Source organism: Neovison vison, chromosome 13 (assembly GCF_020171115.1).
Source record: "Neovison vison isolate M4711 chromosome 13, ASM_NN_V1, whole genome shotgun sequence".
In the NCBI taxonomy this organism is placed as follows: Eukaryota; Metazoa; Chordata; class Mammalia; order Carnivora; family Mustelidae; genus Neogale; species Neogale vison.
Window position 1 is genome coordinate 6,973,686 of NC_058103.1, and position 5,418 is coordinate 6,979,103.

The 5,418-nt window shown below is 42.9% G+C and overlaps 1 non-coding gene across 1 annotated transcript; it reads left to right on the forward strand.

Annotated features, from left to right (window-relative positions):
- The first annotated feature begins 3,012 nt into the window (after window positions 1-3,012).
- On the forward strand, window positions 3,013-3,120 carry LOC122894920. Its single transcript, XR_006381916.1, has one exon. It is a non-coding gene; the product is annotated as a U6 spliceosomal RNA (small nuclear RNA).
- Window positions 3,121-5,418: the final 2,298 nt, after the last annotated feature.

Sequence of the window (5,418 nt, forward strand, 5' to 3'; positions counted from 1 at the left end):
AAAGCAACAGATTTTTAATATTGAATCTTCTATATTCAACATCATGATTTTGGTGGTGTTTACTCAGGTTTGTGGATCTTCTTAAAACTTACCAGTTCACACTCTTAAATAGTGAATTTTAATAAAGCTGACCAAAGAGTTGAACACTCAGCTCATTTATTTTTAAGATTTTATTTATAAGCCAACTCTATATGCAGTGTGGGGCTTGGACTTACAAACCCTAGATCAAGAGTCACACATTCCACTGACTGAGCCAGCCAGGTGCCCCTCAGCTCATTCATTTTCAACCTTCCTTGCTTTCTAATAAATGCTTTACAGTGTACATTTCCCTCTGAATACCAGTTTAGCTGAATTCCTCAAGACTTTTCTTTCTCTCTCTCTCTCTCTCTCTTTTAAAAGATTTTACTTATTTATTTGATGGACAGGGATCACAAGCAGGCAGAGAGGCAGGCAGAGAGGGGGAAGCAGGCTCCTTGCTGAGCAGAGAGCCCGATGCGGGGCTCGATCCCAGGACCCTGAGACCATGACCTGAGCCGAAGGCAGAGGCTTAACCCACTGAGCCACCCAGGTGCCCCCCTAAAGAATTTCTTAAAGAATGCAAACATACCAATGAACTTCTGATGTCCTCATCATCCGGATTCAGCAGTTTTCAAGATTTTACCATATTTACTTCGTCGAGTCCTCTGTGTTTGTCTGAAGTGAAATCATTTAAAACGAACCTTAGACATATCCTTTCACTTCTATGTAATTCAGTACGTATTTCTTAAAAGCAGGAATCATTTTTTACATAAGCAAGAGGCCACCGTGGTGTGTTCCTGTATATATAGTTGCTTTAAACAAAGGATCAAATCTTAGTCCCTCTTTTTAACAGGGGAGCGTAACCTGCTTTGGTTTTTTTGTACACGATATGTATTCAGACTTACAGAAGCCACAGCATCTTACTTCTTATTATCCGCTATTACTTTTTTTCAAGTCTTGTGTTAGAAAGGCATTTTTTTATGGCTGTTCTTGTATCTCAATACCCACATTTAACTTTTCCTGCTGAAAAGGCCTTAATTTATCATTGCTCTCTCCCTGTCCTTGAAGAAGACTCTAGTCTGCTTTTACTTTCACTCACTCTCCTCTGTTTCTGTGCTATTGTTTCCTGAAATTTAGCCTCAGCTTATTATTAAATGCACAACGCTGCCATTGAACAATAATTATCAGTCCTGGTTCTGAGACATCACAACAGCAGAAGCTGTCTTAGACGACCTATATTTGACTGAGTAGCCGGATTAACCAGAGCTCTCCAGGTGCTTTGTCCAATATATGCAGACTGGCGACCCCCGTAGTTGAGTAAGGCCACTGCACGGTGGGTCTCTGCTCTCCTGTTGCCACCAGGTTATTAAAGGCAGGTGAGACACATAGAAAGGAATGAAACCTCCTGTAAAATATTAGGAAGTGCGTACATTCAGATTTATTGTCAAATTAATTTTTCCCTCTAATGAAAAGAAATTCAAGTAGAGAAAAAAATGCTGGCAGTGAAAAGTAGGTGTGATCTGGGTGAGAAGCAACATGTAGAAATAGATTCAGCCGAGGCACACACAGGGTAACGACCTTAACCCAGAAAGCTGACAGATGAATCCTTTTTAGGTAAAATGTTTAAGTGAGAATAAGTTTATTTCAAATAAAAGTAAAACCATGGGACTCCGGTGGCTCAGTTGGTGGCACATCGGACTCTTGGCTCTGGCTTAGATCATGATCTCAGGGTCATGAGATCGAGCCCCATGTCAGGCTCTGCCCTCAGCGGGGAGTCTGCTTGAGGCTTTTTCTCTCTGTTCCTCTCCCCTCAGATAAATAAATAAATCATTAAAAGAAATTTTAAAAAAGAAAAAGAAAATAAAACCTTGTGGCATTGACACATTATTATTACTCCTTTTTTTTTTTTTTTTTTGCCTATCGATCTTAAATCGGTAGCTATGAAAGCTTCTGCTTTTTATTATCCTTCTGTTCCTGCCAATAATTGTAATTTATCATATATTATATTTATTATATTATATTCTATTATTATAACTTATCACTGTTGTGATGTCGCAGAACCAGGACTGAATAATTATTTATTTCTTTGTCCTCTTTTATTTCTTCTCTTTTTGTATCTTGTCTTCGGCTATTGCACTTTCTGTATCTTGCTTCTAGTTCATACTCATTAAGATTTTCTGTGTGTGAAAGTTCTTTTGGGAACCTCCCTTTCTCCTGACCTCCCCCACGCCCAGAGTTTATATCCAGCCACCCCTCACCACCCTGTGCAGCAGCTCTCTCTGCCCACGGGTCCTGTCCCCGTGCTTTAATAAAATCACCATTTTACACCCCCCCAATTCTGTTTATTTATGTATTTTTTTGTGAGATTCTGGGGGTGGTGTGTTCTCTAAGACCTCACAGGTGAGCTGAACGTCCGTAGACCACGTTTGTTTCCACGACCACACGGCCAGGTGTGGAGCTCAGTCCGTCCGCGTGCGCGTTTGGCTTGAGAAGCTCACATTTGTTCAAATCATCCCACGTCCCCAGCACCTACAGATCCTTTCCCACTACCTTGCAAAGACCTGAAATCCCTAAACTTCTCATAGATGGACAAAATACACGGTCATCTGAGAGGAATCTTAGTACAAAAGAAGGACATTGTGCATATGCAAGTGCATACATACTTGCCTCAAAATTTACAGGATGTAAAATAATAGGATGTATTCCGTTGCCACACTCCCACCCTATGTTGGATAATATGAAAAAAAATAGTGTCCTATTTTCTTTAGCAAATTATTTTAGAAGTGGGATAAAAGTCAACTGTGGGGACTCATCAGAGCACTGCATGAGAGTGATTGTTTGTTTTTTTTTTTTCTTCCCAACTCAAAATGCATGGACACAGGTATACAAACTCAGTAAAGCAAGCTAAACATGTTTTTTAATCCTAATTATTTAGTAAGTGTGGGAAATGATTTCCAAGGGGAAAGGTAAATCCTGTGAAACTACACGAAAGCAGCGCTGACACCGGCAGCTCATATACTGAAAACTGGGACGGCACAGAGAAGATTAACATGGCCCCTGAGCAAGGGTGACGCGCAAATTCGTGAAGCGCTCCATTAAAAACAGATAAATAAATAAATAAATAAATGAAACTACACGAAAGTAAACTTCAAAAATAAGAGAGCAGTAAGGATAAGAAATGAAAAGATACAATTTAGAACTTTTTCCTTTTTTTAAGCAAGTGAAAGTTAGGAGGATTCAAGGGGTGTTAAAACATTTATGTTATTGTAAAACGCGTCTGCTGTTTCAGGGCCTGTTTTATAGCTATTGGTGTATTATACCTAAGTTTTGAAATCAGAGCCCACTGAGAGCATGTCTGAAAAAGAAGGAAGGAAGGAAAGAAGGAAGGGAGGGAGGGAGGGCAAGGGGAGGAAGGAAAGGGGAGAGGGAGGGAGGAAGGAAGGAAGGAAGGAGGGAAGGAAGGAAGGAATGAAAGGCTTTAGAGCATTAAATAAAGAAGAAATAAAGTCATCCCATCAGTCGTTGCAGAGAGGACTTTGACTTACATCTTCCCACTGGGTTATTTTAAAGAGAGACAGAATGCTAGTTCATGGAAAGGAGTTCATTTCTTTTTAAAATTTTTCTTCTTAACCTTTAGCATGCTGACTCTATTGTCTTAATTTTACTGCACATTGTACCCTCAAACCCTCGCCCATGTGCCATCTTGCCCCTGTGGAAGGAGAATAAAGGTCCCCAGATGTGTCCACCTCCTAATCCGTGAAGCTGGTGAGCAAGCACGCCACCTCACATGGCAAAAGGGACTGCGCACATGTGGCTAAATTAAGAATCTCAGATGGGGAGGCTCTCCTTCATTACCTGTGGGCAGCAGTCTTTATAAGAGAGGTGGTATGACACTGGGAGCAGGTCAGAGGTCAGAGTGATGCCATCTCCAGAAGGGAACCTTGCATCAAGGAATGTGGGCAGCCTCTAGAAGTTGGCCTTAGTAGTACCTTAGTAGTACTACCTAGTACCTTAGTAGTACCTTAGAGCCTGCAGAGGAAACATGGTCCTGTGACACCATGATTTCAGGACTTCGACCTCCAGAACTCTTAGAAAATAAATTTGCATTGTTTTAAGCCCCCACGTTTGTAGGACTTTGTTACAGCAGCCACAGGGCACTTGAATATATGCTCCTTCCACATTTCCTCCCTGGCTTTTCTCTCCACTTATCCATGAAGTCTATGAGGCCCTGAGACTCAGAAGGAGTCTCTCTCTGGCTTTCCAAGTTTTCTCGTCGGGCAAACCAGAGTGTTCATTTTTCAGACAAGGCCAGTCTGTGTAAATGACAGTTAATTGGCTGAGTCAGGCTCCGGCCCAAGAGCCTCCCAGAGCAGAATGAACGTAGCCTCCAGTGTCCTCCTGCCATCCCATTTCCCAGGAGGGGCATTTGGACATTTTTCCCAACACGGACCTTGTGGTCTGCAATCCTCCCTAGCACTTTTCAATGGCCTTCAGCTGTGCTTCTCATTGATGGCTTCTGGACTCCCTCCCCAGCCTTGCCCCTTACCTGTCTGCCCTGGACATCCCTCACCCCCCGACCCTCCATGCTCCAAACTTGCTGACTTTCTCCAGGTCCCCATGCATCCAGGCATACTCCTTCCTTTTGTTCTTGATGAGGCCAATTCCCTCGACCGGGAACTCGTCCTCCTCTCCCTTAAACCCTTCTCATCCTTACCTTTTTACCAGGAACCCTCCCTGACATCCACTGACTGAAATAACTTCAAGATTGCCTCCTCTTTGCTCCTCAGGCTCCCACACCCAATACCAGACACTCATTCCAAGCACTGATCCCATTAAAAAAATTTTTTTTTAAAGATTTTATTTATTTATTTGACAGAGATCACAAGTAGACAGAGAGGCAGGCAGAGAGAGAGAGAGAGGAGGAAGCAGGCTCCCTGTTGAGCAGGGAGCCCGGTGGGGGACTCGATCCCAGGACCCTGGGTTCATGACCTGAGCCGAAGGCAGAGGCTTTAACCCACTGAGCCACCCAGGCGCCCTACTGATCCCATTTTTTAAAACTACCTATTCAATGGTCTGTCCTTCCTAATAGCCTGTCCCTTCCTAGGACAGTGGTTTTCAAAGTGGGGTCCTCCTGCCAGCAGCATCAGAATCACCAGGTGACTTCCTGGAATAGTTAGCAATCAGGTGATACCCTTGACCCGGACTGAAATACTTTGGGGTGGGGACCAACAGTCTTTGTTTTGACAAGCCCTCCAGGTGATTCGGACAGATGCTAACTTTGACAACCACTGTCTTAGAGGATGAGTACCAGTTGTGCCTTATTCATCTGGGAATATCAAACACATGGTTAGTATTTAGTAAGTACTTATGGAATTAAAGCAGTGACTTTAGATCAGAGGG